General features: G+C 39.7%; 1 pseudogene; it reads right to left on the bottom strand.

Annotated features, from left to right (window-relative positions):
- Positions 1–5403: 5403 nt before the first annotated feature.
- LOC131004575 (cytochrome P450 72A225-like) lies at positions 5404–7299 on the bottom strand (annotated as a pseudogene).
- Positions 7300–11799: the final 4500 nt, after the last annotated feature.

Raw genomic sequence — 11799 nt, 5'->3', positions numbered from 1 at the left:
AGCTCAAGGAAGTTGAAGAAACTCTCACTGTGATATGATCGACCACTCCGAACAGTTGGCTACCCTTAAAGCCAAACTCCGCGTTCTCCAAAACACAGTTATTGACCATGGTTCTAGAGCTTTACCTCCTAAAATCATTGTCCCTCACATCCAAAAAGAAATTGAAGATGGCGGAACTCCAAGCCAAGCAACAGCGTATGGATGCTCAATACAATTTGGACAAGCTTCGCACTGAGTTCATGCGAGAGTATATGACTGAAGTGGATACAAAGATGCTGATTGTAGAAGAGATCAAACCAGTGAACATACGGATTGCTCAATTGGAAGTTGAACTTCGTGCAGTATGTGACTCCTCCAACTCCTGCCTCATTCATAAGATGTTCAATGATATTCAAGATCTTCAAAATCGCATGGATGATATTGATAGAAAGGAGGAAGAGTATTGGGGTCCTGAGCAGTCAGTCGGATCAGTTGGCACTGCCCGAGAATTACCTGTTGCTCCATCCTAGTCCAGAGAATACATAAAGAGACCAAGAGCAGAAGAACATGAACGAGAGCATCAGCCGCGAGCGAAAAAAGAACTGAAGCTCGCTGACCCTGCACCTCCTCCTCCCACCTTCACACCTAATGAAAGACAATTGATAAAGCACTACATAAAGGAAGGTCTTCTTGTATCCTATTTGGCAAAGTGTGATCGAACTGTTAAATGGGTACCTGAAGATTTGAACGACTGGTGGGAAAGAATAAAAGAAATCTATACCAAATGGATAGTCTTTGGAGATCTTAAACAAGATCCGGAATCCTAAAGATGTGCTTGGATATATTTTCTACACAACTGGACTGAAAAGAAAATGGTGAACGGATTGCTAGATACAAGAGACAAAGCATAGATGTCAATTATTCCATATCCCCTAAGAGCTTTTGAGAGTCCTCCTAAGTACAAGCGTCACATCAACAGAGAAACCATCAAAAAAGAGGTTGGAGCTCTATGCAGAATCTGGGAAGTCACCGAGAGAAGCCATCTTGGTGACTACGATAGCATCAAGAGGGATGTCTTTGGAATGTACCTGCAGAAACCTAAGTTATTTGTTTTGAATAGTAATCTTTTCTTCTTTTGCTTTGGCAGATTTCTGCTCTGTACCTAAAACTGAGATCTCATCAGTTTTCTTAAAATATAATTTCTGTTGTCTCTTCAATAACTGAAGATGTATTCACCAAAAAAGTGAGTCAAGGTCAAGAAGGAACCAAGGATATTAGTTAAATTTCTATGAGGTATCCACTGACTACGATGTTCACTCGACCAGTAAGTATCTATGTGCTCGTTACAAAGTTCAAATGAGTCTCTCGTATTTTTAGTTAACTGAACAATCGCATTGTAAGTCATCTTATCAATTTTTATATCCCTTGCTTGTGACTGATGTTTGGTTTAAATACTGCCTTATTCTCAAAAGTCACCTATTTTGGAATTGTTGAAAATTAGAAGAAATCTTAGTCACAATAGATTCCTTTTTGGAAAAGATTGCGTAGTAAATCTTGCCAATTTCTTTTGAATATCAACTGATTTGACATGGTGTAATAATTATCTTTTACTGCTTTTAAGACACACATAACTCCTGCAGTGACGGCAAACGTGAATTATGTATTAAATTCTCTTAAGGCACAAGAACCGAACAATTTCCATTGCATCACAAACCCACGTTTTTTTCAATTTTATCTTCATCATTTTCAAGTATTTAAGTGCATTAGTCTTCCCTTGTAATATTTCTTCACCACTACTAATCTTCTTCCACAGTCATCTTTGTGAGTAAATCTCTCATTGCAGAAATATTTTTCTCATCTTACGAACATGGGAAAACCAAGGAAGGAGCATCTTCTTCAAAGTGTAAGAAAGTTCACATCTCCCCGGTGTTGCCTATTGAAGAAATCGAGATCACAAGGCATCCATACCTGATCTATGATTTCAATGAAGAGACGGATGCACGCCTAACTGTATGGAAATACAAAACTCCCCAAGGAGTTTCCTTCGAACTTCCTGAAGATTTGGAAGAACAGAACAAAGTGTTGTTGACGTTGGTTTCTAACCAAAAAAATAAAATAGAGAAGCTCAAGCACGGGATGGATTACAGAGATATCTATGCGGCCAAGCATGTGCTAAAGCTCAAGGAAGTCGACGAAACTCTCACTGGTGATATGATCGACCACTCCGTACAGTTGGCTACCCTTCAAGCCCAACTCTGCGTTCTCCAAAACACAGTTATTGACCATGATTTTAGAGGTTTACCTCTTAAAATCATTGTCCCTCACATCCAAAAAGAAATTGAAGTCTTTAAGGATCAATTGAAGATGGAGGAACTCCAAGCCAAGCAACAACGTATGGATGATCAATACAATTTGGACAAGCTTCGCACTGAGTTCATGCGATAGTACATGACTGAAGTGGATACAAAGATGCTGATTGTAGAATAGCTCAAACCAGTCAACATACGGATTGCTCAACTAGAAGTTGAACTTCGTGCAGTCCGTGACTCCTCCAACTCCTCCCTCATTCAGAAGATGTTCAATGATATTCAAGTTCTTCAAAATCACATGGATGGTGTTGACAGAAAGGAGGAAGAGTATTGGGGTCCTGAGCAGTCAGTCAGATCAGTTGGCGCTGCCCGAGAATTACCTGCTACTCCGTCCCATTCCAGAGAATACTGAAAGAGACCAAGAGCAGAAGAACATGAACAAGAGTGTCAACCGCGAGCAAAAAAGGAACTGAAGCTCGCTGAGCTTGCACCACCTCATCCCAGCTTCACACCTAATGAAAGAAAACTTATAAAGCACTACGTAAATGAAGGTCTTCTTGTATCCAATTCGGAAAATTGTGATCGAACTGATAAATGGGTACATGAAGATTTGAACGACTGGTGGGATAGAATAAAAGAAATCTGTACTAAATGGATAGTCTTTGGAGAGCTTAAACAAGATCCGGAATCCCAAAGACGTGCTTGGGTATATTTTCTGCACAACTGGATTGAAAAGGAGATGGTGAACAGCTTGCTAGATGCAAGAGACAAAGCAAAGATGTCAATTATCCCATATCCCCTAAGAGCTTTTGTGAGTCCTCCTAAGTACAAGAGTCACATCAACAAAGAAACCATAAAAAATAAGGTTGGAGCTCTTTGCATAATCTGGGAAGTCAATGAGAGAAGCCATCCTGGCGACTACGATAGCATCAAGAGGGCAGTCTTTGGAATCTACCTGCAAAAACCTAAGTTGTTTGCTTTGAATTGTAATCTTTTCTTCTTTTGCTGTGGCAGATTTATGCTCTGTACCTAAAATTGATATCTCATCAGTTTTCTTAAAATGAAAATTCTGTCCCACTTGATCTCAAAGACTGATATCTCATCAGTTTTCTTAAAATATAATTTATGTTGTCTCTTTTATAACTGAAGACGTATTCACCAAAGAAGTGAGTCAAGGTCAAGAAGGAACCATGGATATCAGTTAAATTGCTACGAGGTATCCACTGACTACGATGTTCACTAAAACCAGTAAGTATCTATGTGCTCGTTACAATGTTCAACTGAGTCTCTCGTATTTTCAGTTAACTGAACAATCGCATTGTAAGTCATCTTATCAATTTTAATATCCCTTACTTGTGACTGATGTTTGGTTTAAATTATGCCTTATTCTCAAAAGTCACCTATTTTGGAATTGTTGAAAATTCGAAGAAATTCCTTAGTCACAATAGATTCCTTTTCGGAAAAGATTACGTGTTTCAGTAGTAAATTTTGCCAATTTCTTTTGAATATCAACTCATTTGACGTGGAGTAATAATTATCTTTTACTGCTTTAAAGACACACGTCACTCCTGCAGTGACGACGGACGTGAATTATGTATTAAATTCTCTTAAGGCACAAGAACCGAACAATTTCCATCGCATCATAAACCCACATTCTTTTCGATTTTATCTTCATCATTTTCAAGTATTTAAGTGCATTAGTCTTCCCTTGTAATATTTCTTCACCACTACAAATCTTCTTCAACAGTCATCTCTGTGAGTAAATTTCTCCTTACAGAAAAAATTTTCTCATCTTAAAAATATGGGAAAACCAAGGAAGAAACATCTTCTTCAAAGGGCAAGAAAGTTTAAATCCCCCCGGTGTTGCCTGTTGAAGAAATCGAGATCACGAGGCGTCCATACCTGATCTGTGATTCCGATGAAGAGATGGACGCACGCCTAACCGTATGGAAATACAAAACTCCCCAAGGAGTTTCCTTCGAACTTCCTAAAGATTTGGAAGAACAGAACAAAGTGTTGTTGACGTTGGTTTCTAATCAACAAAATGAAATAGAGAAGCTCAAGCACGAGATGGATTAATTGTAGAGATATCTACGCGGCCAAGTATTTGCTGAATCTCAAGGAAGTCGAAGAAACTCTCACTGGCATGGTGATATGATCGACCACTCCGTACAGTTGGCTACCCTTCAAGCCAAACTCCGCGTTCTCCAAAACGCAGTTATTGACCATGGTTCTAGTGCTTTACCTCTTACAATCATTGTCCCTCACATCCAAAAAGAAATTGAAGTCTTTAAGGATCAATTGAAGATGGCGGAACTCCAAGCCAAGCAACATCGTATGGATGCTCAATACAATCTGGACAAGCTTCACACTGAGTTCATGCGAGATTACATGACTGAAGTGGATACAAAGATGCTGATTGTAGAAGAGCTCAAACCAGTCAACATACGGATTGCTCAACTGGAAGTTGAACTTTGTGCAGTCCGTGACTCCTCCAACTCCTGCCTCATTCAGAAGATATTCAATGATATTCATGATCTTCAAAATCGCACTTTTTGTTTCGATTTTATTTCAATAACTGGGCAGATCTCTTTTGTTTCGATTTTGTTTCTGGGTTATGCATAATTATTTCGATGAATTCGAGCCAAATTCTCGAAGATTTTATTGAGTTTAAGAATATATAATTATATAATTATTTCTTTGGAATCAGTTCGAGCTACTACTTGGTTGATCTATTTGAGAATATGCTGCTGGGTGGATCTCTTTGAACAAATTGGTTATCTATTTGAGAATATGTTGGTGATAACAAATTCTTAAACGTACTATTAATTTTCAAATTTTATTTTTCTTAATTTCCGTGTCAAAAAGCTATGCGTGCCATAAATAATGAGACCGAGGGGAGTATATTTTTTTACCATAACCCCATAAATTTAATTTAAATAATATGTGATCGGATTCCATACCACACACATGCCTGATTCTGACAAACCAGCAATATTTTTCAATCTTAATTTATTTCAGATTCTCTTGCATAGTCACATGAGGCCAAAATCAAACCATTTACTTCCCTCAAAAAAGGAAAAGGAGAATAAGAAAAAAGAGCAGCATCATCATCTAGTCTGTAATAATTCAAGTAAAAAATACAGAAAATTTGTGGCTGTAGTAACTATACTCGAATTTGAACTTGTATGTCAAAATACAAAGAGTGTCCATAGAAATAATAGTATTAAGGAAGGTGGCGCAGAAGCAGAGGAGCGCCGTGCTGCGGCTGGAGAGTGATGATGAAGAATGGCGCATGAAGATAGGAGGGCGAGAGGTGGAAGGAGAATCTCTGCAGCATCATGGCCAGCGCTATCTTGGCCTCAATCATACCCAAGTTCTGGCCTATGCACACACGGGGCCCACCTCCGAAAGCTAGCAACGACGATTGCCCACTCTCAAATCTCTCCGGTTTGAACTCACTCACATCATCACCCCATATCTTGGGATCATGATGCATCGCCCATATCAGCAGCAACAAATCCACCCCAACCGGCACACTCATGCCTCCCAGCTGCACCGTCTCCGTCGCTGCCCGAGCTATCAACGGCGCCGGCGGGTACATCCACCTCCTTTAGAATCATCGTCACCTGCAATAGATCCTTAATTACTCTTGGACCCTAAGCCAGCAGGAAGTGAGTTGAGGATCTTACGATTTTAAGGCGATTTAGGGCATCGTAGGCTCTCTCCAAACACTTGCAGAACCTCTTCTCTAGCTCGATCCTGCCATTCCTGATGCTTGCTGAGCATCACCATCGTCCAAACCAGCAGCAGCGAGGTTGTTTCCGACCCTGCCAAGTAGAACAGCTTGCATTCTTCGATCACGTCTTCCATGCTCATGCCGTCGGCCTCCCCACGATTCGAATCCATCAGTGTGCCTAAGAGATCTCCATCGGAGCCTGCTTCTTCTCTCTGCTTGATCATGCCCTTTAGCACTGACCTCATTTCCTCCGACATTTCTTTGCTTCTTCTGTTGGCTCTCGTCGGAACATACCTGCAATCCAGAAAATTTCAAAATAAGTAAATTAAAAAACAAGCAATAATTAATTTATAAAAATAACCAACTATATAGTTTTTTGATTTGATTTTTCCTTGTTCTGTCTCTCATCAGTACGCTTATATATGTACCTCCAGCCTGGGATGAACATGAAGTGCATGAGGTCCAAGACGAGGTTGAGCAGCTCTTTCTGCAGCTCAAATATCCTTCTCCCTTGCTCATGGCTGCTCCCGAATGCCGCCCTTGAAATGACGTCGCCGGAGAAATCTTGAATGAAGGGCCACACATCGATCTCCTCACCGCCGTTACCAGACACCAAAGCTTCCCATTTGGCAATCATGTTGGAACAACTCAAAGTGATGGCCGGCACCATATTCTGCAACTTGTGGGTGTGAAAAGCGGGGTTAATGATTCTTCTGTGTTTGGCCCATTTGTGACCCTCCAGAAACAGCAGCCCTCCGGCAACCGTCTGCCCAATGGGATCAGGCTGCGGCTTGCGGAAAACATCCGGTCTCGCAAGAATCTCTTTCATAAGCTCAGGATCGCTGATCATCAACCTCGGCGTCGCTCCAAACCATATGAAACAATTCTCACCGTATTTGGTAATGCTTTGGTGAAAATAAGGGAAAATGTGGGGCGGAATGCTGTCGGAAAGTTGGATGGCTTTCAACTGGTGTTGTTTGGCCACTGAGATTAGGTCTTTCATGTCTCCGAGAAGAAGCCTGTAGGAATTACCTTGGAGCCCCTGGTGCCTCAGCAGCTTCTCCAGCTTCCTCGGCCTCAACCACACCCAATTCACTAATTTTACTGCCCATGCCGATGCTAATGCTATCACTCCACCAACTAGGATTGAACACAACACTGAGCTCAACTTCATATTCTTCTATCGCTTCTTCATTGGAAACTAGAATATTTTAAATGGTTTTTTGGTGGGTGAGATATATTAATGTTAGAATATGTGCATCGATCAGTGCATGTGCAACTTCTGGATGGGAGATGACACAAGGGTCACGGACAGCACGACAGTATTTAGACATATGCCAAGAAAACGGAGCGTTGTTTCGTGTGAGGGATTAATAATCTTTCTTAGCTTCTTCTTGGTTTTCCCGTTTTAAATTTTCTATTAATGAGCGTTCCTCTTCCACGGAAAATGGTGGATTACACATATATTTCTTTATTTTTTATTTTTTTCACATATTTTTTTTTTGTTAGAGAATTTTCTTTTCACAGAAAAAAAAAACTTAAAAAAATATTATCACACGTTACATGTGTGATAATTGGGGATGGGTTCGTGGGTGTTTCCATTTTAAAGGTGGAGTCGGCTTTGCTTTTGAAGCTGAACTTTTGGCGGTGATTTATGCGATGGCGATTGTACATCATAGAGGCTGGAATTATCTTTGGATCGAAGCAGATTCAGTTTATGTTGTGAAGCTTTTAAATTCTCGTTCTGGGCTTCTTGGAAGAAAACTCTTCATTTGCTTTCGGATGTCCATTTGCAAGTTTCTCATATTTATCGGGAGGAAAACAGAGTGGCCGATTTAATGACTAATCATGATCGCATAGAAGGCTGGTGGCCTTATGCTTTAGACGAAATTAAGCATGAGGTGGCGATGGACATGGCTACGCATAGCAAGGTTAAATTTTAATGTGTTGGTGGCTGTTTTTTTTTTTGGTCTGTTCTCGTTTGGGTTTTTGGTCGAACACTTGTCGGGGGTGCCTTTTTCTGCTAAAGGTATGCTGGTCGTTTTGTTTCTTCCTGTGCTCTCTGTCGCGAGCTGCGTGTTTAATGATTGCCAGCATTGAGGGTTGGTTGTTGATGTTTTGTTGGAACGTCCTCTCCGGCTTCTTTGTTTTGGGAGTGTATAGGGGCGTTCTCTTTACCTTTTTGCAATCTTCGGGTGAGCTCGAGATTGGGGTGAGGAGAGTCTGGCCCTGTTGGAAGCTCCACGGCAGCTCCGGCTATCGGCGTCGAAATTTTGCTCGGTTCACCAGTTTTCAGTTGCGTGTTGGTCCGGTTTGGTGGAACTTGGTTTGGTGTTCTTTTCACAGTCATTTGGCGGGCGTTTGGGTCTTGGAGCATCGTTTTTGTGCTGTTGGGCTTGTTTGGTCGAGAGTCCATTGGATGGTTGCTTATAGGATTATTTTGGGTTTTTGGCTTTACTTTAGTCTTTTTCTCTTGTAGTCAGATTAAATTTTTTCTGAGTTTTTTGTTTTCGTTGGTTACGGTGGTTACGAGCCGGGATTGCTTAAGGACGATGGTTAGGCTGGAGCTCTGGAAGCATTCCTTTCCGCTCTTTCCACTTTTGCTTGTTTTTTCATTTTTTAGACGAGTACTCTTTTTCCTTTTTACGGTTTTTCCACGGGTTTTCTGTAAAAAGGTTTTAATGAGGCTCGGCTCTTAGTCTGCTTTTCTGTGCTTTCAAGGATTTTTTTTAGGTTTTCTTTTTTCTTTCTTTTTATATAATCGCATTTTAATAATATTCTCAAAATATATACTTCCTCGTGTTAAGTCCGGAGGGTCTCGAATAGGTATATGGGGGGGGGAATACACCTATAGGCTATATTTAAAAAAAAATAACAATAAAACAAGATCTCAGTATAGAGATCAAGACGAAACTTTAAACACAAACTCAGACACCTGTTTACAGAAAAGAGTTTTGACCAAAACAGGGTTGACGACTGATACTGAAAGACTCTTCAGTAAGGAGTTATCACTTAAGTCACAAGTACTTAACTAATGCACGTAAGGCTTCAGTCGAGTTTGATAAACAGAGATGTTATAAATCTTGCTGACTATCAGAAGACAGATAACTCAGACTGATAACACACGCAGCTGAAATCTTTTGTTTCGCAATAACCTTTTGGGTTGAGCACGTTGTTAGTCTTAAGTTCCTCTTTGCTATTAATCAGTTTTCAGTTTATGAAAAGTAAGAGCACAAGTAGAAAAGTAAAACTAAAAGCTGTAAATAACACATAGATTTTTACGTGGTTCGGAAAATACTTCCTACATCCACGGACCACGGTCGGTTGATCAGACCAACAACTTCACTCTGCAAGTGCTTACAGGTGCACTGCAAACCGATGCTTGTGCTTACGGGTGCACTGCAAACCGAACTGTGTGCTTGCGGGTGCACACAACCGAATCAACTAAAGATCCAATCTTCAGTACCAACACACCTTGTTGGATTTCTCACTCCTAGCACGAACTGGCACTAGGATCTCACGGAGTCAGAGTACCTTCCTGAACTCTTTTGCAACTCAAACACTCGATTCTATCGGTCGAAGGGAGGTTTGAAATCTTACCAACTAAACTTCAAAGAACAAGTTCTTTGGAGTTAGTTTGACCTAGGCTTTGGATATACAAGGTTTGCCTAAGGTCTAAGAGAATATATGTAATCAGCAGTGACTGATTTTTGGCTTTAGGATTCTCTTCTTTGATTCAAGCTTTGGGGAATTTGAGCTTTGGCTGAGACGCAATTTTGGCAGAGCTTCAGCTTATGTTGTTGAATTCGTGAAGATTGAAGTGATCATCGAGTGCTACTTATAGGAGAAGTCTTGAATAGATTCGTTGGCGGAGAAGGTCTTCAAGATTTCTTCCATTAGAGAGTAATTTGAACTTGGGTTGAGGCTTCAATCTTCGAGGTTCCTTGTTTGGTGAGAGCGACTATGTTGAAGAGCAGAAGATGCGACGTCTCTGATAAAGTAGTCACCAAATAGGAATGACCTTTGCAGAGAAAGGACAATCCTGAGATCTCTGCATTTAATGCGACTGTACTTCTGGAGTATGTGGCTTCCTTTGAACGTTGGAGGTTCAGTCCGAGGAAGAATGTTTAATTGATACTTGACTTTAGTATCAGTCCGCTGATTCCATATGGCACGCATTAAGTAATCAGTTCAAGACTGATTCTTCGACTGATACTTCAGTCGGCAACTTCAGTCTTCAGTTCTTTGGTTCTTCGTTCTTCAGTCTTCAGTATTCAGAACAACAACTAAACTAGAAAAGAACTCTAACACTTGAGTTCGAACTGTTCTAGTCTATTACAAATGAAACCTATGGATTTTGGTATCATCAAAACAAGGATTAGGATATTCCATTAAGTTCCCAACACCTTGGTTACGATAAGTGTTGTATTTCCATTTTAACACATATATCCTTTTACTTTATCCCATTCACACACAATATTTTACAAAAAATCAATTCTCACAAACCATTTATTAATTATCTAACAAATCTACTCAATGAGACCATTTCTCCATTTTTTACATATTTCTCAATTTTTTTTTCTTAAAACTCGTGCCTTTTTTATCCACACCACACTTACCGTGGACGAAGGGAGTAAAATTTAACTCATCTCTCTATATTTCTCATTCTCTCTCTCTCTCTCTCTCTCTCTCTCTCTCTCTCATAATAATTTTCATATATTTTCCACCAAAAAAAATATGATATACAAAGAGTGGGGGCCACTAAAATGTGATAAAATTTTCTCATTTTTTTTCTCACTTTTTTTCTAATAATAAACTTACAACGAAAGATAACACATTGTTAAAGGTCAATTTACTATGATGGAAAATGAGAGAAAGGATATATTTTCAACATTTTTCCATCATTTTCAAATGTTTACTATGATAGAAAATTTTCTCCGAATAAGGTGAAATATTTTCTCGGACAGCTCATTTTCACTTATTTTCTCTTCAACGTTGAATAATACTCCCTCTGTCCCTCATAAATATGCACAAGTGACCAGGACACGTTTTAATAAAAAGTTGTTTAGAGTATTGATAATGGAGAAATGGTCCCACATTGCATGAGGGTATTGTTAGCTAGGTTGTGAGTAAATATTTTAAGTTACAATGGTAAAATGGTAAAAAATATGTGTGGAGTAGTGACGAAAACTAGAGTATGCAAAAATTTGGGGGACGTACCAAAAAGGAAAGGTATGCATAAATATAGGAGAGAGATGAACTATTATCTTTGGGTAGTGGTGTTGATGAGGACAAAAATATGCATCCTCTAAAAACTGGCAAATTGAAGCAAATCCAACAGAATCCAGCCCTTAGCAGCGCTGTTGACCTAACATACCTGAGTTTGCGGGATTTGGAATTATCTTGTATGATTTAAGCATCCGATAAAGTTAGAGATCAACTTAAAGATAAAAATTGGCTCCAGGGGTTCTAGTTCTGCTCAATCATAAATAAAGTCCTACTCTTACTAGGATTCTCCATGTTTTGTCACGATCGGACTTAATTAAGGATAATTAAATCGGGGAAACCGTGGCTAAGGGAGGGAGATTAGAAGCGGGGATAGAAAGGGGTGACTAAATAATGAAGGATTGTATTTAAACGTTGTTAACATAGGAAGAACTTAGAATATATATAACGAATGTTCAGTCACATGATTCAAATAACTAGTAAGTTCGGATAAGTCCGACTTAGCCAAAATAACATAAAAACTTTTGAGTACGCAACGGATTTGGG

Source organism: Salvia miltiorrhiza, unplaced genomic scaffold (assembly GCF_028751815.1).
Source record: "Salvia miltiorrhiza cultivar Shanhuang (shh) unplaced genomic scaffold, IMPLAD_Smil_shh original_scaffold_428, whole genome shotgun sequence".
In the NCBI taxonomy this organism is placed as follows: Eukaryota; Viridiplantae; Streptophyta; class Magnoliopsida; order Lamiales; family Lamiaceae; genus Salvia; species Salvia miltiorrhiza.
The sequence above is the reverse complement of the archived record's forward strand: the minus strand, read 5'-3'. Positions and strand labels throughout refer to the sequence as shown.